At 39.0% G+C, this 23,051-nt stretch overlaps 1 long non-coding RNA gene across 1 annotated transcript in view; it reads left to right on the top strand.

The window, feature by feature from the left end:
* The window catches only part of LOC133233982 (uncharacterized), a 172,994-nt gene extending 160,127 nt beyond the window's left edge, over positions 1–12,867 (top strand). Inside the window, exon 4 of the long non-coding RNA XR_009731941.1 lies at positions 12,633–12,867. This is a non-coding gene — a long non-coding RNA (uncharacterized LOC133233982). The remainder of the gene's footprint in view (positions 1–12,632) is intronic.
* The last annotated feature ends 10,184 nt before the right edge of the window (positions 12,868–23,051 follow it).

Below are 23,051 nucleotides of genomic sequence, written 5' to 3'. Positions count from 1 at the left end.
TGCACTACATTACTTGGACTGCATGATAATTGAGAGTCATTGTGGCTGAACACTTTATGAGTTTGTTTAATTTGTCACAGTAAATAAAGCTTTTTTGATGCAAGTTAATTAGCTCTCTTGTGTTACTGCACATCAAATGTAATTAACAACCAACTGCCAGTGTGGGGTTGCCCTCGTGTAACATGGTAATGGGGGAAAAACTTAACTGGGGCTGGAGTAAGTAAAAGATAAGCTGTTGAATCAATCATCCTTCTGCCTGCTTAACTTTGGATGGGCTAGAATCTAGGGGAAAATATCAGGTCTCATAAAAGTCTCATGTGTTATGTCAAGCTCACATATGCCACCATGTTAAGTAAATTCAGCTAAGTAAAATTCCTACCACTGTTCCGAGTTCACTCTCTCCTCGGTTGGCATTGCCTGTTTATTCCCTTTGCTCATATCTTTCATTCCCTTTCATTTACCTTTCTTTAGCTTTGTCATTTTATCTCCTTTGTGAGAAGTGCTGCCATAGCTAAAGCAGAGGAAGTGCTATTAAATAATGACTAAGGAGAAATGTGTTTGAATGGGCAGAAGAAATTGAAAAATCCTTTCAAAGAAGGGGATCACGCTTCTAAATTTATAATGGTATTCTGATCTGGTTTATATTTTGAGAAGTGTTCTTCCATACTTTTTCAGTTTTTCCTAGGTAAAGTTAACTCAAAGATATCATATATCCTTGACTTACAAGTGACCAGAAGGAAGTTAGAAAGATAGAAACATCTTTAAAGGTACAAAATAATAGTAGACACTTCAGTTGCCTACTATTTACATTTAAAATACTCACTGGGGAGACAATTTAAAATGAAATAAAATTATAAAGATAAGTAGCTTTATTAGAGTAAACTTTTCCCTTTCACCACCGCTGCCCTTGAGGAGGGAAGAATCTACACCAGTTTCTCTAAGTAATAGCACTGTTGTGGGGAGTAGCAGTTTGAATAGGAAGGGAAGTTGAATTGGAAGTAGAAGACCTGGGTTAAGACCTGACTTTGCCACTAACCAGCATCTTACCACCTGGGGTAATTCATTTTCTCTGGGACTCAGTTTCCTCATAGAAAAAGGAGTTACATTAGGTAGCTTCATTGTTATCTTCATCTTCTAAAATTCTCTGGTTCTATGGTATCTGTTATGCTCTTCCGTGAAAGCCTCTGGTTTCTTCCTTTTTTTATTTGCCTTACCCACCTATCTTTGCTGACTGACTTTAGTAATAGAGGATGTATAAGTCCAACTATTAAGAAGTCAAAGAGAGGTGTGTTTAAGTGAGAGCCAGTGACTCTCCCCTCTGTCATTCATTAAACAAATATTTATTTCATTTTCTATAAACTAGGTTCTGGGAATCTGAGGATGAAAATGATCCCCATGATCCTTCAATATGTAATTGAAAAATAGAAAACAGCTGGTTTAATAAATTATATCTTTCTATTCAGATTGAATTATTTTCAAATAAAAAATATGTATTTATATGTATTTATCATATTCGGGTTTTTCTATCAATGCCTTACATATTCAGTAAGTACACTGAAACAAACAAGCAGATCTAAACTAAGGCAGGGGAAAGAAAATAAAGCTCCTTTTATACTTGAACATTTCATCTTGAAACAGCTCTTTTTGCTAAGAGTTGTTAACAATACATGCCTATTTTCTCTTACTTGATTTGAAGATTCAATATGAAGAATTACATCACATATCAAATTCATTTTTACTTTCAAAATATTGTTTTTGTTAATCATGAAAGTAATAATACATTCTTATTTTTTAAAAAACAAAGTATTATAGAAATTTAGGATAGAGAAGAAAATTAAAATGCCCATTAGTCCATTTTCCAGAGATAATCACTACTCATATTTTGGTTCATATTCTTGTTTCTAGAGCTTACATGTACTCTCTCTCTCTTCAACTCTCTCTCTCTCTCTCTATCCTAGTAGAAATGTTTTATTATGTCTTTTCACACATATAGAATAATGCTTTAAATACTGAAACTTAATTTTTTCATAGTTTAACTCTATTTCCATATATAATGATCTCATTTTTAAAGAACTGTGTTTTATTCTATTGAATGGACCTATGTTTGTTTAACTGAGTCCAAGTTGATAGATAGTTGAGTGTTTTGCTATTATAAATGATGCTGTATAGTATTTGTAATAATATTATAATCACTAGGAAGAGTAATAAACACTTAAGTACTTATGAGCTGCCAGGCAGTTGTCATATACTTAATAGGCCTCATTTAATTTAATTCTCAAAATAATCTTGCAAATGAGGACAGTAAAATCTAGATGTGCTATGTAATTTGTCCAAGGTCATATATCTAGGAAATAATGGAGCTTCAACTCCGACTCAGGTCTGTCTTATTCCAAGGCTGGTGTTCAACATTCACTCAGAGAGTGTTCTTTTGCATATATTTGGTATATATGCATATACTTTTATAAAGATAAAATTGCTGCAGATCAAGATGGTGAAGTAGAAGCATCCTGAGCTCATCTCCTCCTGTGGACACACCAGAACTACAACTACATTTAGGATAACTCTCTGAGGATGACTTGAAGACTAGTAGGACAGCTCTTCCACAGCTAAGAATACAAAGAAAAAGAAAAGGAGACTGCTCTTAAAGGATTTGTGCACAAACTGACTTGCTCTGAGTCCCAGCATGGAGTCAGCAGATTGGAAAACACCTGGGTCATATATGCAGAAGATTCATTGCTTAGTTTTAGGGTGAATGCTGAAGGGGCAGGGATCTATTGGAACTTCATTGGGAACCAAAGCACTAGTAGGCACCATTTAAAAAATTCTCCCTCTACTTAGCTGGCCCAGTGCTGGAGGGTACCATTTCTGACATTTGCCATCTTCATTGCTAGTAGCCCTCACCCTGCTCCAGCTGATACCCCTCCCCTACAAGGGCTCCCACCACAGTGGGCCTGCCCAGCCCATTAGCACACCCACAGCAGCCATGGCATTGCCACAACAGAAGAGTACACATGGCCCATACCAGGGATCCCCCTAAAGGGCCTGGCTCTGTGGCCAGAGGGGATTTTTCTTTTGGGTCCTTCAGGAAGCTTTCTGCATAAGGCTACTCTTTCAAGACCAGGAGACACAGCTGATCAACCTAATACATAGAAACAAACACAGAGATTTAGACCAAACGAGGAGAAAAAGGTATATGTTCTAAACGAAACAAGACAAAACTTCAGAAAAAGAACAAAATGAAACAGAGATGAGTAATTTACCTGATAAATAGTTCAAAATAATGGTCATAAAGATGCTCCCTGAATTTGGGGGAAGAATGGATAAGCACAATGAGAACTTCAAAGAAAAGATGAAAAATATAAAAAAAAAGAACCAGAGATGAAGAATACAATAACTGAAATGAAAAATACACTAGATGAAATTAACAGCAGATTAGATAAAGCAGAAAAATGGATCAGTGATCTCAAAGAAGAGAGAGTAGAAATCATCCAATAGGAACATCAAAAAGAAAAAAGGATTTTTAAAACATGAAGATATTTAGGGATCTCCGGGATACCATTAAGTTTACTAATCTTTGCATCATAAGAGTCCCAGAAGGAGAAGAGAAAGAGAGAAAGGGATAGACATAGAGTGGCTGAATAGATTAAAAAATAAATAAATAAAACCTGCCTATATGCTGTCTATAAAAGATTCACTTCAAATATCAAGACAGAGACTGAAAGTGAAGGAATGACAAAAGATATTTCATTCAAATGCAAATAAAAAAAACTGGAGTAGTAATACTTACATCAGACAAAATGAACTCAAAACAGAGGCTATAGCAAGAGACAAAGAAGGGCACATGTTGTTGTTCAGTCTCTAAGTTGTGTCTGACTCTGGGACCCCACAGACTGCAGTGTGTCAGCTTTCCCTGTACTTCACTGTCTCCTGGATTCGCTCAAGCTCATGTCCATTGAGTTGATGATGCCTTCTAACCATCTCATCCTCCATGTTGCCCCCTTTTCCTCCTGCCCTCAGTCTTTCCCAGCATCAGGGTCTTTTCCAATGAGTTGGCTCTTTGCATCATGTGGCCAAAGTATAAGCTTCAGCACCAGTCCTTTTAATGAATATTCAGTGTTGATTCCCTTTGGGGTTGACTGATTTGATCTCCTTGAAGTCCAAGGGACTCTCAAGAGTCTTCTCCAGCACCACAATTCAAAAGCATCAAGAAGGGCACTACATAATGATAAAGTTAATGAATTAATGATCAGTTCAGCAAGAGGATGTAACACTTGTAAATATTTATGCACCCAAAATAAGAACACCTAAATATATGAAGCAAATATTAACAGACATAAAAAGAGAAATTGATAGCAATGCCTAAATAACAGGGGTCTTTAATACACCTCTTACATCAATGGATAGATGATTCAGACAGAAAATCAACAAGGAAGCACTGGCCCAAAACAACACAGACAAATGGGCTTAATAAAGACCATTCCATCCAAAAATCAGCAGAATACACAATCTTTTCAAGTACATATAGAGTATTCTCCAGAATAGATCACCACAAAACAAGTGTCAATAAATTTAAGAATATTGAAATCATATTAAGCACTTTATCAGCCATGACAATATTAAACTAGAAATCAACTATGAAAAGAATTGAAAAGACAAACATATGGAGACTAAACAGCATGCTGCTGAACAACCAATGGGTCAATGAAGAAATAAGAGAAGAAATCAAAAAATACTTTGAGAAAAGTGGAAACAGAAACAAAACCTTCCAAAATACATAGAATGTAGCAAAAATAGTTCTAAGAGGGAAGTTTATCGTGACAAAGACCTATCTCAAGAAATATATATATATTATATATATGCATATATTGGAGAAGGCAATGGCACCCCACTCCAGTACTCTTGCTTGGAAAATCCCATGGACGGAGGAGCCTGTTAGGCTGCAATCCATGGGGTCGCTAAGAATCGGACACGACTGAGCAACTTCACTTTCACTTTTCACTTTCATGCATTGGAGAAGGAAATGGCAACCCACTCCAGTGTTCTTGCCTGGAGAATCCCAGGGACGGGGGAGCCTGGTGGGCTGCCGTCTATGGGGTCGCACAGAGTCAGACACGACTGAAGTGACTTAGCATAGCATAGCATAGCATATGCATACATATATATATATATATATTATATATAAAGTGAAAGTTACTCAGTTGTGTCTCACTCTTTGCAATCCCATGGCCTATGTAGTCCATGAAATTTTCCAAGCCAGAATACTGGAGTTGGTAGCCTTTCCCTTCTCCAGGGAATCTTCCCAACCCAGGGATTGAACCCAGGTCTCCCACATTGCATGTGGATTCTTTACCAAATGAGCCACAAAGGAAGCCTGTATATGTGCATATATATGTGTGTGTGTATATATATATGTGCATATATATATGTGTGTGTATATATATACACACACACATATATAATGAAGTACTACTCAGCCATAAAAAAGAATGAAATCTTGCCATTTGTGACAACTTGAATGGACCTGTGACCATTCAGTCATAACTTAAATTTATTACAATATTATTGACCATATTCTCTAACCTGTGTGTTATATCCCCTTGACTTATTTATTTTATAACTGGAAGTTTGTGCCTCTTAATTACCTTCATCTATTTCACCCAACAGCATCCCCTGCTCCCTGGAAACTGCGTTTTTCTCTGTATGTATGAGTTTCTGTTTTGTTTTGTTTATTTTTTGTTAGATTCCCCATGTAACAGAGAAAAACAAATACTATATGATTTTACTTACATGTGATTTTTCTAATTGGACCATACTCTTGAGGAATAACAAAGGAAGGGGCCATTTTACTTCATTAAGAAAAACAGGCTCCTAATTCATATGTTTTCTCTTTGAAAGTTACCTGCTGTGACATATCTTGTGTAGGCAAGAGTTTCTTTTTTGTTTTGATCATTTTATTGACTTATTTTGGCTTTGTTGGGTCTTCGTTGCTACGTGGGCTTTTCTCTGGTTTGGAAAAGTGGGGGCTACTTGCTAGTTGTGGTGCGCGGGCTCTGATTATGGTGGCTTCTCTTGTGGGGCAGGGGGTCCAGGTGTGTCCTGGGCTCAAGAGCACAGGCTTAATAATGTGGCACAGCGGCTTAGTGTGCTCTGCAGCATGTGGGATCTTTCTGGATCAGGGATCAAACCCTTGTCTCCTGCATTGGCAGGTGGATTCTCTACTGCTGAGCCACCAGGAAAACCCCACAGGAGTCTCTTTTTTGTAAAATTCTAGCTTTCCATAGATTTATCAAAAAAGGAATAAAATAATTATATCACAGTGTTTGTTTGCTGCATTAAAAATGTAGTTGCACAGAAAGGTGGCAAGCCAGACAGATTATTATACTGGCTGAATCCTTAAGGAATCTGAGACTAAGAACATGACCAGAAAGCACTGGGGAGGTATACAACAGAGAGCAAGAGACAGTTAAAGGAAAGGAGAATATACTGCATCGTTGGGCCCCTGATGGAAAGGGATGGCTTTTTGCAGGCTACCCCAATGCCAGGAAACTCTTGCAGCAAAGCAAACTTTAAAATGTTTTATCTGTTACAACATGCATCTTGGAGAAAGTGATCAATTCAATTTGTCTATAACAGAGTCATAATATATTGTTGAAAGGGGCCTGCCAAGGCAAAATGTAGTGCTGAAAATGTGTTATTTCTTAGTAGTAATGCTAAGTCACTTCAGTCATGTCTGACTCTGTGCGACCCCATAGACGGCAGCCCGCCAGGCTCCCCCATCCCTGGGATTCTCCAGGCAAGAACACTGGAGTGGGTTGCCATTTCCTTCTCCAATGCATGAAAGTGAAAAGTGAAAGTGAAGACCCCATGGACTGCAGCCTACTAGGCTCCTCCGTCCATGGATTTTCCAGGCAAGAGTACTGGAGTGGGGTGCCATTGCCTTCTCTGCTTAGTAGTAATAGAAGTTACCAAAGTGAACCTTTAAAAAAAGTAGGCCTGGCCAATGAGCTAACATGAATACCGTCTCCTACTTGCAAAGATTCCAACTTTCCCCAAGAGCCTCTGGTTCTTTAAACTTTTTCTTCTTGTTGTTTCTGCCTGGTTTGGATATTTCATTTTCTGCTAGGGATTTTGGAAACAAAGAATAAAGGAAAGAAGAAAATCTTGGGAAAAAGAGGAAGTTGAACTGTTTTTCTTTCATCAATTGTTTCTTCTTTCCTAAACTGGAACAATCCTGTATATCAAATCCTGTCATGTGTCCTGTTTCAGTGTAGGGCAGACATGGCACAATTGATGTCTACAGAATGGGGCAGACTAAGAGGAAAAGGACTTTGGAATTAGGCTGCCCGTTCGGAATGTGCTGTCCTGGAGGGGAACTCTTCTGCATATGTAGGTAACATGTTAGCCTGGCCAACAGAGCACGTTTCCAAAAGTTTGGGCAACAAATAGGTGTGATGCCAGTAAAAGCCTGGTGGAAACCTGGTAAAATGTGACAATGGGAAACCTTGAATACTGGTTTGGAAGCTCAAATGGCAAATGCAGGGAAGCCTCTTAGCAAGAAGTGGCAATGCCCAGACACTGGCCTGAGGATAAAGAACAGGACTCAAGCCCACGGTAGAGAAACTTGCATGAACTGACCCATGCCCCAAGGGATTTTATTTTTCTGGCAGTGATATGATTCCTGTTTGGATAATGGCTAAGTTGTTACCAGAGTAGAAAAACAAGGAAACAAGCAGGAATTGTTGATTCTTCTACAGTGGGTAGCAAAAACAGCAGTAGCAGGTTGACACTGCAAACTCTCATCTCTAATGTAACGGTGCACAATTCCCTTGACAAGAGACAAAGCAACTGCTAGATTTAATGTGTCTTTACAGGAGCAAATGATCTCACATAGTAATATTGCACCGTGCTGACAATCCTTTATGAATGCAGCAGTATAATGCCGACAGTTAGCTAACAACAGAGCTGCCTGCCCAGATAGAAAGTTTGGAACTACACGGGAGGCACATATTCGACTCAAGGTAATTCTGGGAAAATGTAGAAAGGCTGACATCTGGACTGTCATGCAAAGCAGATACATTTTGAAACACAAGAGAAATACCGTCTGAGAGGTCCTAGTGAGGCTTCCAAATTGTCATCAAGAGCTTGTTAAATTTTCATAATTTTAATGTGGAAGCAAAAAAGATTGCTGTAGAGAATTAGTGGGAGGGCCTTGTGCTTGAGATGATGCATTTATTCATCTGAATATTTCTTGACTACTTTCTGTAGTCCAAGTACTGTACTAGGTGACAGAGATACGGATGTGAATAAGACAGTCCCTGACCACAAGAAGGTTATTGCATACATTTGGAGAGAGAAATAAGCTAACAATCACAGTGTGCTGTGGTAGTAAGTAGGAATTAAGTAAAGGTTGCTATGGGAGCTGAGTTAAAGAGCATCTAACTCTGTATGTATGTGTGTATACGCATATAGGATATTCGAATTAATGTTATAGGGTAAGTAGGGATGAGTCAGAGGAATGGGTGATTGGGTGGATAGGTGAACATTCCTGTTAGAGGTAAGGATATGTCCAAAAGTTCAGATTGATAAAAGGGACACTTACAGAGTATATGGTGTAAATTGTGCTGGGAGATATAGTGGAGACATGGAAATCAATAACTGCCAAATGCCTTATTCAGTAGCACCCTTTGAGGGTCTTTTTATTGATAATAGAATATACAGAACTAAGAGGTAAAGTTTTTCTTTCATGGCAGGACAGAATCAGATTACATATAAAAGCATTTCCTCATACACAACTGGTGAGACCTTAGAGGAAGTTGCCGAAGATTAAGAGATATCCTTCTCTGAAAGGTATGGTGTAGAAAGTAAGGAAACTAATAAAGCGTTCTTCCAATTCTGGGATTTCTCTTTGTTTCTAAAACTGAAAGGAGTTGGAGGAGGATAATTAATGTAGGAGGAGGATACTGCACAGAATGCAATTGAAAAATAGTGCAAACCTTTTGGGGCAGGCAAACATTATGAGATCTTATGCAGGAGGGTTTCAATGTCAAGATGACGATTGTGGCATAATGGCTAAAATTATTTAACAACCCTAAAGCATGTGAACTATTTACAGTAAATTCTAACATGCTGTCCTTGAAACAGGGATTCACTTGGCTCAGGAAAATGCACTGAAGAAAGCCCAGATCATTATGGACATTTAGTTGGTCTTTAGTAATAGGTCCTGACTTCCAGTACTCCCCCTGTCTTCTAGATTGTCTTCTGCCATTTGTGATCTGGAGAACTCTGATCCAGCCTGTGTATCGTAGCCCATTCATTAGTGGTGGCCAGGTTCATGTCTAGTTCTCCATTTAACCCAACCATTGATACTTGTATGCAAACTTTATCAAGTTTTTGCTTTGATATTTACATCCTACAAATTGCATGAAAAGTATGAACATATTTTGAGATATAAAAGTGTATCATATTTGGTTTTCAAAGCACATTTCTCCATTCCTTCTTTGCTTGTCACATCTCATTGATACTAGGAGAACCAGAGGTGACAGCAGGGCTGGCTCAGATGAGAATGTCATTCAGTGTCACCTCCATCTGGAAACATGGGACAGCATAGGTAATTTCACATAATTATCAAATGTTAAGAGTTAGTAAGACATTGAAAATCATCCAGTTCCTCATCCTCAATTGGCAGGTGGGGAAACTGAGATCTTTGTTCAGAGCCCTATAGTAATAATAGACTAGAGTTTAAATTTTTCTGAGGGGCAGGGCAACACTTCCTTCTCAGCCATAGCATTTTCCCTTTCATCTTTCGCTCAGTGCAAGTGAAAGTTGCTCAGTGAAAGTCACTCAGTTATGTCTGACTCTTTGCGACCCCGTGGGCTATACAGTCCATGGAACTCTCTAGGCCAGAATACTGGAGTGGGTAACCTTTCCCTTCTCCAGGGGATTTTCCCAACCCAAGGATTGAACCCAGGTCTCCCACACTGCAGGCAGATTCTTTACCAGCTGAGCCACAAGGGAAGCCCCTTTCATCCTTATGAATACTTATGTTCTATTTGTTGTTATTGTTTAGTTGCTAAGTCATGTCTGACTCCTTTGCATCTGCATGGACTGTAGCCCGCCAGGTTTCTCTGTCCATGGAATTCTCCAGGCAAGAATACTGGAGTGGGTTGCCATATCCTTCGCCAGGGGATCTGCCTGGCCCAGGGATCGAATCTGTGTTTCCTGCATTGGCAGGCAGATTCTTTATCACTGAGCCACAAAGGAAGCCCTATTTTCTTTTATGGTTCAGCTATTTTAGAAAACACTTTGAAAATATAAATGCCATAAAAATGTGTTATTTAAAAAAATTATATAAGTTACATTGAATTAGGATTATAAACCTTACACTTACTACAACGTCACATATTTGGTTACATTTTTCACACAAAGCTCCCAAAGTCCAATAGCCTCTGCATGTGTTTTTTTTTGTTTTGTTTTGTTTTTCCACCTCACATGATCCCATCTGAAAACTAGCAACCTGGCTAGCAACTCATCGTGATAACTTGGTTGGCAGAGGCAGTCGAGCAAATCTGTGTCATTAAGTACTTAAGCATGTTGCTCATTACAGAGTGATTCCATCTATTTCTTGCTTTTCCCATGTAACAGCCTTAAGAGGCACACAGGAAAGTTAACTGTGCTCGACAGCAGTCAACAGTAGGGTTCACATTTAATGTGTCCCCAAAACATACTTCCTAAAACATCTGAAGAAATGACTGACACTTTTTGATCCCAAGTACAACAGTGAAAATTTTGATAGTAAAATTAGCAACACCAAATAATTGATCTTAAGCAACTATAGTCCTGCCTTTGGTGTTTCTTCAAGGAGTTCCACCGCTCACTCACTGCTCACTCCTTGGTCCTATATCTCATAGTCCCTCAACACTTCTGTGCAGCTTCCTGACCACTAAGCTTGCCTACTTTCTATGGCATACCTTTGGGCTCTCTGCCTGTCATTTTACAACTAACTAATTAGGGGTTCCAAGGTGGCGCTAGTGGTAAAAACCTGACTGCCGATTTAGGAGACTTACATAAGAGTCGTGGGTTTGATCCCTGGGTGGGGAAGATCCCCTGGAGGAGGGCATGGCAACCCACTCCAGTATTCTTGCCTGGAGAATCCCCGTGGACAGAGGAGCCTGGCGGGCTATAGTCCATAGGGTCACACAGAGTCAGACACGACTGAAGTGACTTAGTATGCACGCATGCAATTAGTGCTCATGGAAAGGGGCTAGAATAAAAGGTTTTCCCACCCAAATCAGGGCCTGCACTTTCCTCCTCAAATCAGGATTACTTTTAAAGGACAGAACCCTTTCACTTTTATCATTTCCCCCATTAGTGACTTCTGTGACAGGGAAATGTACGGGTGTAGAAAGAAGCTTGTGTATCCTTAATACCAGCATTATCTGCTGAAAGATAGCCTGAATCCATACAGTAGATTAAAGTGGGGAGGAGGGGATTGGGTAAAGATGGCCAAAAAGACACAAACTTCCAGTTATACGATAAATACGTTCTAGGGATGTATAGCATGTTTGAAAGTTGCCAAGAGAGCAGATCTTAAATGCACACACTGCTGTATTTAAAATGGATAACCAACAAAGACCCATTGTATAGCACATGTTGTGTGGCAGCCTGGATGGGAGAGGGTTTGGGAGAGAATGAATACATTTGTATGTGCTGAATCCCTTTTCTGTTCACCTGAAAGTGTTAAAACATTGTTAATTGGCTATACCCCAATACAAAATAAAAAGTTCAGGAGGAAAAGTAAAGTTCTCAAGGGAAAAATATTTTTAACTATGTGAAGTGATGGATATTTACTAAACTTATTGTAGTAATTCTTTCACAATATATACATATACCAAATCAATATGTTGTGTACCTCCAATTTGTGCAATGTTGTATATGAATTATGTGTAACAGTAACACTAGAAAAAAAACAGATTACATGGAAAGTAATCTGGCAGAAAAAAGGCAGAAATACATGGAAAGTATCATTGACTTAATCAAATAAATCTCCCTCCCTTCCTTCAGTTCTGTTTTCCTTCCCTATCTCCTCTCAGTGCATATTTACTGAGCATTTGTTCTGAGTATAGCCAAGTATAAAAATGATAGGCAGCTAACAACCTATTTGGAAGACATATACACTGGGATAGGGTCTGGGTGTAGGAGAGAAGGACTTTGTTATTAAATGAGTTTGGAGATGGTAAGTTAATGGGGATCCTAAACTCAAATACTTTCAGAGGCCAGGCTGGTCATATGAATGTAGTGTAGTTTGAAGACAGTAGGATGAAGTGGCATCTACACGCCTCCAGTTTGCACTTTTAAGTAAAAAAAAAAAAAAAAAGGTGCTACTAGGGCATTAATATCCCAAGACAAAAGACAAATATTTTTAGAAATACCATTCTAAACTCTAAAGAGTGCGGAGTCATTGAAGAATTGTGAACTGGATATAATATCATTAAACTTATGTTTTGAGGGAGATTGAGAAGAAGGCAGTAGTGTCAGTATGAATTAAATGTAGGGAGACAATATATACCAGTTAGTGTCAGACAGTCCTGGTTATCCACTGCAATTATTAATGGTGTTCCCCTTCACTTCCACAGGTATCGTGATTTGGACCGTGAAGATCACCGTAATCAGTGGCCTGTATCAGCCATCTCCTTGGTGAGTAGAGCCCCAATTCACAAGGACTCCAACAGTCTCCTGTGAACATTTAAGAGGACCTTCTACTAAGAAGGTCTACTAAGACCTTCTTCTAATGTCTACCCCAACTGTGGCATATCATAGTTTAGGTGTGGATGGAGAGAGACATACAAGAGAACAACATAGGCTGACATTTCCAAGGTGCTTTGTTGCTGGAGTGATGGTGGTAAGATTGACAAGTTTAGATATTGGAATATGATGGTGTAATTATAGGATAATATAGGGAAGGATATTTATCCAACAGGGAACGTTGATTTTCTCAGGGGAATGGAACTGAATGGAGGAAAAGGGAAGGCTATGATTTTTAATTTATTTATATACTTCTGTTCTGTGCTGTGCTGAGTCGTATCTGACTCTGTGTGACCCAATGGACGGTAGCCCACCAGGCTCCTCTGTCCATGGGGATTCTCTAGGCAAGAATACTAGAGTGGGTTGCCGTACCCTCCTCCAGGGGGTCTTCCCAATCCAGAGATTGAACCCAGGTCTCCCACATTGCAGGCAGATTCTTTACTGTCTGAGCCACCAAGGAAGCCCAAGAATACTGGAGTGGGTCACCTATCCCTTCTCCAGGGAATCTTCCTGACCCAGGAACTGAACTGGGGTCTCCTGCATTGCAGGCAGATTCTTTACCAGCTAAGTCATCAGGAGCATTGGTTGAATTATATAAGTATCACATTGGTAAAATTTTAATAAAATTATAAATAGTAAGAAGAAAGCTAGGTTGGTTCCATATCGTGTGATATACTAGTAAATTTGTACATATGTCAGTATTTGAACAGATTTAGATCATCTTTTCTTCTTCTGATCTTATCTTCTTTGTGAATATATTATATTCTTCACTTAAGATTCTGTACACATTCTGTTGCAGGTACTTAATCTTTAGTTCTTAAGGACTAAAATACTGGATTACTATATCAACAATTATGTAACAAAAATAATAATGGTTACCAATACCATTTGTGAAATTCTATATTTCTATGCCTATAGTTTTGCAAGGTGAATGTTGTATTTTACACATTATATATTATAATTGTGTAAAATTATATACAGTGAGGAAATGGCTTCAGAAAGGCTCAGTGACTAATCCAAGGCTGCTGCTGCTGCTGCTGCTAAGTCGCTTTAGTCCTGTCTGATTCTGTGCGACCCCATAGACGGCAGCCCACCAGGCTTCCTGGTCCCTGGGATTCTCCAGGCAAGAACACTGGAGTGGGTTGCTATTTCCTTGTCCAATGCATGAAAGTGAAAAGTGAAAGTGAAGTCGCTCAGTCATGTCTGACTCTTCGCGACCCCATGGATTGCAGCCTACCAGGCTCCTCCATCCATGGGATTTTCCAGGCAAGAGTACTGGAGTGGGGTGCCATTAATCCAAGGCTACACAGTTTATAAGTATCAAGCTGGAATTCCCATTGAAGTATGGTGGTATCAAAGTCTGTGCAATTATAAATAAACAATGGAAGGCATATACAGCAAGATTTGATTTAAAACTTTCAAACATGGGGCATAGGTACAGTTATTAGTCATTTCAACAGGTTACACTTGAGAATATCAAAACTAGTTTTGAAGCTTCTCTTTCAATGCTGTTCTCTAAAATGACCTGCAACTTCTGTGTAAAGTGGATGGGTGGTAGACTATATCTGACAGTGTTTAGTCATTGTCATAGCAAAAAGAATCTTTTAATGAAATAATTGTATCAAGACTGGATGCAAGTTTGTGTTTTTTTCTTGTTTATTGATATCACAAAGTACTTGGCTATTAAATAATTCTCAGTCCAGTTTTATAAGGATAACGTTGATAACATTAGGGCACACTCTCAGAGGTGGCCCTCTATTTCAATCTTTTATCGAATGTAAAAGTATATCATTCACAGAGTTATCATTTATAGACTACTGGTAGTTGTACATGACTATGAAAAAACCAGTGACTTCTATTCCTGGTTTGTCTACCTGAATGTCCTTGGGAAAGTCATTTATATTTTTGAACCTCATTTCCATCTCATGAAGGAACTATAGTCATTCAAAAATTTCCTCTCTTCCAAGCATTTCTGGGGGTCCCCAGGGGGAATCTTATTTGCTTGTGAATCAGTCTGCAACACAGTTTACTTTGTATGCTCTTTTGATGAACACTAAAGCTGGATGTCTGATGCTACTGTTGGCCTTCTCAAAGCTTCTGTCCCTGTTGCTAATATTTTTGTCCACCCAGAGCCCATGTTTCACCTTAGGTCAAGGTTCCCTGTTTGTCATAATGTAATAGTTTGTGTGAATTGTGGTGACCCAAGGACGAAAAAGCAGATAAAACCAAGGAGGGTCTTGGAATGCAGAAACGGGGAAGCCAGACCCTTATCGTCCTTCCCTCCCCCATGTTGTAACTGTTAATGGAACAGTATAACTTGTCTCTCCTCCTACCCCATAGGAAGAAGGTATTTGCCCTACTCTTTCTTCCCGCACCCTGTATACACACCTCATCCAATCAGCAAACGATCCACAAGACCCCTATCCCGCTCCTTGTACCGTGGGTATAAAAGTGGACTAAAGACCCCTGTTCGATGTCGGTTCTCCCTTGAGCTGGTTCTAACAGCATCTCCCACTCTAATAAGGTTTATTTCCCTCTCATTCTGTCTCATGTCTGGAAATTACTTTCCAGTCCATGCCCAGACCACAACATGAATGGTTCCCCCAGAGCTGTGAAGTGCATAACCATGCATGCATGTGTGACAAAGCCTTAGTTAAGCTTAACCTAATATTTTGCTAAACATGCCCAGACATGTCTGCATTTTCAGTTGGACAGGCAAAATAATGAATGTCTTCTACATGTGCAAACATACATTGTTGTTACTATTATAAATATTAATTAGTGATAGTTTGGAATGACCTTTATCAAGGAACATAGTTCCTCCTGGTTGAGGAGAAATCCTTCATTATATGTGGCTTAAGTGGGCTCTGTCACATGCGTTACGTGGTAGGTAGCTAAGAGACCTTTCATTGCCCCTTAATAACCTTGTAGTCTATGATTGTAGAATTACATGTGAATCTACATGTTTTACCCAAGAAGGATGTGGACCTAAAAAGCCATCTCTACAAAAACAGCACTGCTGTTCCATTTTAAGTTTTTTGACACTGAGAAAGTTTAAGTTCAATGACAAAAATTAGAAGAGAGCAAAAGAAGAAGCATAATAATTTTTTTAGACTTTACATATATGTGTATAATCATATACACATATACAAAGATTAACCCTAGAGTCTGTCCTGAAGAACTAAAATTATTGCTGCTTTTAAAATTAAGAACAAAAAACCCCCGACAAATGTGAAAACTTTAAAATTAAATTCCAACATTTTCAAGCAAATGCTGCCTGGGAGATCACGCAAAACATCCAAAGCCTAAATTGAATGTATGTTGGCAAGAGCATCTTAACATCTCTCTAAATAACTAGCTAATACAGTCAGTATTTTGCACCTCATCGAGGCCTGGCACTTATTTGCAAAATGTTCCAGTCAATTGTCAACTAAAAAGAATGCAGAGTTTTAATCCTTTGGGGGGAGTTGAGGGGGCTGGGAAGGAGGAGGAAAGCAGGAAAAAGGTTTCTCTTCTCCCAAAGAATGTTGCATTGCAAAGACTAGAATTCTCCAGGGGCTGCCAAGACTGCTGTCAGGTGTAATCTAGTCCTTCAGCAGTTTTTAGGAGAAAGACAGAATCAACAAAGAAACAAAAAATGAAGGCTTTCAAAAAAGAAATATAGAAGCATGCATCTTTAAGATCCTATCAACTGAAAAACTAAATGTGTGTTAGTTGCTTAGTCCTGTCCAACTCTTTGCGACCCCATAGACTGTAGTCCCCCAGGCTCCTCTGCGCATAGCATTCTCCAGGCAAGAATACTAGAGTGGGTTGCCATTCGCTTCTACAGGGGATCTTCCCAACCCAGGGATCAAACCTGGGTCTTCTGCATTGCAGGCAGATTCTTTTACCATCTGAGCCAGCAGGGAAGTCCAAGCTCCTATAATTTGCTGTAATTAAGCATTTCACTATCCTTTTGAAGAAAGTCTTACAGAAAGTCAAATACAAAACGTGTAAAATACTGTAAACTGTTTTTTTTTTTTTCTTTTCATTATTCTTTTGCCAGGCCTCTATTTATCTAACCAGAACAAAAGTTCATCAGTCATTCAGCCTTTCACTTAATGGTCTATTTATTTAAGAGCAAGACAAGTGATCACAAAGCATATTAGCTGCACAGCTTAACAGTCAAGGAATATATCATCTGTAGAGGGGAAGAGACAATACTGAAATTGTTATAATACAGGGCTTCCCCAGTGGCTCAGCAATAAAGAATTCTTCTGCCAATGCAGGAGCTGTGAAAGATGCAGGTTTGATCCCTGGGTCAGGAAGATCCCCTGGAGAAGGAAATGGCAACCCACTCCAGTATTCTTGCCTGGAAAATCTCATGGACAGAGGAGCCTGCTAGGCTGCAGTCCATGGGATCACAAGAGTCAGACACAACTAAACGACTGAACAACAGAGAAAAAGAGCATCATGAAAGAAGAGCAAGGGTCTGTAAGCATCCAAAAGAAGGATACATAGGTGGAGGTTGGGATCTCATTTTCTGAACCCACCTACATTACAGGCAGTATTCTCAGTGCTTTGCATAGTAAACCCTTTAATAACCCTATGTGTATAGGTATTTCCCCATTTTGTAGATGAAGACATTGAGACTTACAGGTTAATGCATTTGATTAGGTCCCCACAGTAGACAATAGGACTGATATTAAAACCCTCAGGTACCTCTGACTCTGATTCTGGCAGGAAGGCTTCAGGAAATACTTCACAGGGATAGGGACATCTGCACAGATTCTTGAGGTTTATGTGGATTTGAATCATAAGAGCTGTGAGAAATCCTTATTTCTTGAAGAAGAAATGGTATGGGTCTAGGAGTTAAAAGTTTGGTAAGCACCCAGGGTAGGATGAGAATTTCGGTATCAATTGAGTTGATTTCAGTAGCTAGTTTGTAAGTTGAAAGCTTGGTAAAAGTGGGGGAATCATTAAAAAAAAAAAACACATGTAGCCTTTTTAACATAAAATGTGCAGGCATATATTTATTTGCCAATCTTTTCCTGAAGAACAGATCATTTTCTTGGAGTAGGAGTCTGCTGATTGTAGATCTTGCCCAAAACACACCATTTTATGCTTGAATTGATATAAACCAATTTGGTTTATTTAACATGGAGCAAAACTCGGAGACATTGACAGCAATCTGAGTGTGGTATCTTTCTATATTTTTATTATTTATTTTCTCAATCTATTATAGCTGTATCAGTCAGTTCAGTTCAGTCGCTCAGTCGTGTTCAACTCTTTGAGACCCCATGGATAGCTGTATCACCCATTTTTAACTTGACTTCATTCTTTTATTGGCTTGGTGTTTTTTAATCAAGCATATAACTCATTTTTCATAGAAACAATTTAGTTCCTGTATTCATATTTTATCATTATTTGTGTTTAATTAAATCCCGTAATTGCAAGAACAAGTAATACCGGCATAAATAGGTTTGGACAAGCATATAGCTAATTGGTGGGGGAAGGGCACAGATGGACTGTATTACTTGCTAGCCCGGAGTGTTTAATCATCAGTGTTTCACAGAGGCCAGATTTTACAGGGCATGGAGACTATTGATCTGATGAGTCAATTAAATGGAAATGTTTTAAGAGAACTACTGTTGCAATAGAAAAGTAGGAGATAACATCTACCAGGGTAGATCTTCTAGGGCTTTGAATGCCAGATAAGTAGTTTAGTCATCATTGATTAGCCATTGTTGTCATCTCCACGATGTTGGGATTGCTGTGCTCAGAGCCATGGACAGGGAGGATTAATTTAGATACTGCCTAGAGAGATTTGGTAGAGAAAATTGTGAGAGGAAATAGTACAGTGGGAAGTGTGAAAGGAAAAAAGGGGATGATGTGAAAGATTGTGGGTGTAAGATAAGTAGGATGTGACAGTGGATCAGATGTGAGTGTGGTATTCAGTGTGCTTTTCTCATTAAAGTGAGTACATAGGGATTTGCCACCCTGCGTAATATGGAACTCAGGGGACTTCACTGGTGCTTCTGATTTTCTGTCCCATTTATTTTAGTTGTTGTGCAAACCATCCAAGTGGTTGCAGTGGTATCTATTGCAGCAACCCTTTACCCATCACTGTGTTTACAGCCTCTCCTGTATTTAGCATTGTTGTGTATTATTTTCTGGTTGTTACAGTATATAACCTATTGTGTTTAAAACTAAGATGCACTTTATATTTTTGCATTTCTAAAAATAGAATGCCTCTTAAAATGTCAGTGCATCTTGACATACATGATAACATGTCAAAATTTAATGAGGTGCCTGTTTTTCCTTTCTTAGCAGGTCAGAAAATGGCTGTGTTTTATAACCAATAGCATTTCACCTGCTCAACCAGGTTACAAATTCCAGGGATGATTCTCTGGCTCCTTTCCTTCTGCCTTCTTTATAATGCCTTGCACAGTGCCAGGTATGGAGTAGACCTTTAGTAAATGCTTGTTAACTTATTGTTAACTCAAGTTAGAATCATGGTAGGTAGGTTCATAAATAAGGCATGGTATAAGGACTTAGAAACTATGGTATTCTGAACTTAAAGGAGACTTCCAAAATCTGTTAAGGAAACTAATAAATGTTCATGGAAATCAAGGTGTGAGCAAGAATTAAATCGGTTGGATTTATATTAAAATTTTTTCTATTGTTGATTAGCTCTCATGATACCAAAGGAATTTTTGAAAGGGGTTATTTAATTTTCCTTCTGTTTGTATTCTTATATATGAATATATCAATTATTGGACAAGAAAAAGTGAAGAGACAAGGAAACATTCAGATAATAAAACCATCTAGACTCTACAAAATAAAAGTGAAGTTGACTGTTTCCAAGGTTGTCTTAATCAAAAAGCCTGAAAGAAAAGGAGCCAAATGTAGAATACAGATATTAAAAGTCATAGTGGCATTTGAACAAAGGCAACAGGCTGGTTAAGTAGCATTTTAAGGAAGATGTTCAAAATAAGCTTGGATTATCTGGTAATTTCTTCAGTTTTTCGATCAGAATATAGAAATTATTTTCCTTAGAAAAGGTACTGGGTGATAGAAATAGACTTAAATTGTTTGTTGATATAGAGAATAAGCTCGTGGAGGTGATGGAATTCCAGTTGAGCTATTTCAAATCCTGAAAGATGACACTGTGAAAGTGCTGCACTCAGCATGCCAACAAATTTGGAAAACTCAGCAGGGGCCACAGGACTGGGAAAGGTCAGTTTTCATTCCAATCCCAAAGAAAGGCAATGCCAAAGAATGCTCAAACTACCCCACAATTGCACTCATCTCACACGCTAGTAAAGTAATGCTTCAAATTCTCCAAGCCAGGCTTCAGCAATGCGTGAACTGTGAACTCCCAGATGTTCAAGCTGGTTTTAGAAAAGGCAGAGGAACCAGAGATCAAATTGCCAACATCCGCTGGATCATGGAAAAAGCAAGAGAGTTCCAGAAAAACATCCATTTCTGCTTTCTTGACTATGCCAAAGCCTTTGACTGTGTGGATCGCAATAAACTGTGGAAAATTCTGAAAGAGATGGGAATACCAGAGCACCTGACCTGCCTCTTGAGAAACCTATATGCAGGTCAGGAAGCAACAGTTAGAACTGGACATGGAACAACAGACTGGTTCCAAATAGGAAAAGGAGTACATCAAGGCTGCATATTGTCACCCTGCTTATTTAACTTATATGCAGAGTACATCATGAGAAACGCTGGGCTGGAAGAAGCACAAGCTGGAATCAAGATTGCTGGGAGAAATATCAATAACCTCAGATATGCAGATGACACCACCCTATGGTAGAAAGTGAAGAAGAACTAAAGAGCCTCTTGGTGAAAGTGAAAGAGGAGAGTGAAAATGTTGGCTTAAAGCTCAACATTCAGAAAACTAAGATCATGGCATCTGGTCCCATCACTTCTTGGGAAAGAGAAGGGGAAACAGTGTCAGACTTTATTTTTCTGGGCTCCAAAATCACTGCAGACGGTGATTGCAGCCATGAAATTAAAAGACGCTTATTCCTTGGAAGGAAAGTTATGACCAACCTAGACAGCCTATTAAAAAGCAGAGACATTACTTTGCCATAAAGGTCCATCTAGTCAAGGCTATGGATTTTCCAGTGGTCATGTAAGAATGTGAGAGTTGGACTATAAAGAAAGCTGAGCGCCGAAAAAATGGATGCTTTTGAATTGTGTTGGAGAAGACTCTTGAGAGTCCCTTGGACTGCAAGGAGATCCAACCAGTCCATCCTAAAGGAGATCAGTTCTGGGTGTTCATTGGAAGGACTGATGTTGAAGCTGAAACTCAAATACTTTGGCCACCTCATGCGAAGAGCTGACTCATTGGAAAAGACCCTGATGCTGGGAAAGATTGAGGGCAGGAGGAGATGGGGACAACAGAGGATGAGATGGCTGGATGGCATCACCGACTCAATGGACATGGGTTTGGGGGAACTCCAGGAGTTGGTGATGGAGAGGGAGGCCTGGCGTGCTGCATTCATGGGGTCGCAAAACATCAGACATGACTGAGCAACTGAACTGAACTAAACTGAAGTGATAGAGAATAAGTTTTGAATGGAAAGATATTTGCATTATCTATAAATGGAAGGTACAAAATAAGGATTCAACACACTGTTTCTAGGTGGGAATAGGTGTTTGGAGTCTGAGGACAAAATTTAAGAGATTACAATGGATGTGGCTTGATGCTTCCCCTCTTATCATAGAACCTATACCATACTGGAAAAACAGCCTTCCTAGAAAGATCCATCCCTTGCAGTGAGTGAACACACCTTTCCCCGTGAGTACAGTGTATACCAGCCCCATCAGGAAAATAATAGTAGAAAGAAAATTGTAAAAAGAAAATCATGAATAAGAAAAAGCTTCTGCACATCAAAGGAAACTATTAGCAAGGTGAAAAGACAGCCTTCAGAATGGGAGAAAATAATAGCAAATGAAGCAACCGACAAACAACTAATCTCAAAAATATACAAGCAACTCCTACAGCTCAACTCCAGAAAAATAAATGACCCAATCAAAAAATGGGCCAAAGATCTAAATAGACATTTCTCCAAAGAAGACATACAGATGGCTAACAAACACATGAAAAGATGCTCAACATCACTCCTTATCAGAGAAATGCAAATCAAAACCACTATGAGGTACCATTTCACGCCAGTCAGAATGGCTGCGATCCAAAAGTCTACAAATAATAAATGCTGGAGAGGGTGTGGAGAAAAGGGAACCCTCTTACACTGTTGGTGGGAATGCAAACTAGTACAGCCACTATGGAGAACAGTGTGGAGATTCCTTAAAAAACTGGAAATAGAACTGCCTTATGATCCAGCAATCCCACTGCTGGGCATACACACTGAGGAAACCAGAAGGGAAAGAGACACGTGTACCCCAATGTTCATCGCAGCACTGTTTATAATAGCCAGGACATGGAAGCAACCTAGATGTCCATCAGCAGATGAATGGATAAAGAAAGCTGTGGTACATATACACAATGGAGTATTACTCAGCCATTAAAAAGAATACATTTGAATCAGTTCTAATGAGGTGGATGAAACTGGAGCCTATTATACAGAGTGAAGTAAGCCAGAAGGAAAAACACCAATACAGTATACTAACGCATATATATGGAATTTAGAAAGATGGTAACGATAACCCTGTATACGAGACAGCAAAAGAGACACTGATGTATAGAACAGTCTTATGGACTCTGTGGGAGAGGGAGAGGGTGGGAAGATTTGGGAGAATGGCATTGAAACATGTGAAATGTCATGTATGAAACGAGATGCCAGTCCAGGTTCAGTGCACGATGCTGGATGCTTGGGGCTGGTGCGCTGGGACGGCCCAGGGGGATGGTATGGGGAGGGGGAGGGAGGAGGGTTCAGGACGGGGAGCACGTGTATACCTGAAATTTTTTTAATTTTAAAAATAAAAAAATAAATGAATAAAAAAAAAAAAAAGAAAACATCTTAAGTGAGGCCAGTGTGGTATTGATTTAATAATGATAAAAAAAAGAAGAAATGCTTTTTATTATTTATCCTGACAGCTTCACTTTGCATTGACTTTTCTAGGATTATTAAAGATTAAATAATACTAAGAACTAAGATCTGGTATAGCCAGATACATAAATATTAAAAAATACAGTCCCAATTCTTGATTATTTGTGTGAACAGATGTTTTATTGGCATATAATTAATAACAAATTTTGACTTCCATTATATCTTGAAATTGGAGAAGAAAAT

This window comes from Bos javanicus, chromosome 21 (assembly GCF_032452875.1).
Source record: "Bos javanicus breed banteng chromosome 21, ARS-OSU_banteng_1.0, whole genome shotgun sequence".
In the NCBI taxonomy this organism is placed as follows: Eukaryota; Metazoa; Chordata; class Mammalia; order Artiodactyla; family Bovidae; genus Bos; species Bos javanicus.
This window is presented reverse-complemented; position numbering and strand designations above follow the sequence as displayed.